Genomic DNA, 297 nt, shown 5'->3' on the forward strand with positions numbered 1-297 from the left:
GCCTTGACAAAAGCTATTAGAGGAATGTCCAGTTCAACATTAGTGACTTTGATATCATGCCATAATAGATTTTACTTCTGATGCAAGAGCAAGAGGATCATCATTTTGTAATTCAAAGCTGAACAATTGAGTCAAGAGTTGAACAACTTCAAGTCAGAGTGTGAGTCATAGAGTTCCTTCAGTTTTTGTAAGGCTTCGAAAGCATTTGAAAATGGCGAAATATGGCGACTCACCTCTTCATTTACTGATGCTGCAATCAATGCATAAGCCTTGTTGTTCTTATTTTCCCAAATGGAA

Source organism: Pinus tabuliformis, chromosome 4_2, assembly GCF_031772625.1.
Source record: "Pinus tabuliformis cultivar Carrire ecotype Pingquan chromosome 4_2, CPIR1, whole genome shotgun sequence".
NCBI lineage: Eukaryota > Viridiplantae > Streptophyta > Pinopsida > Pinales > Pinaceae > Pinus > Pinus tabuliformis.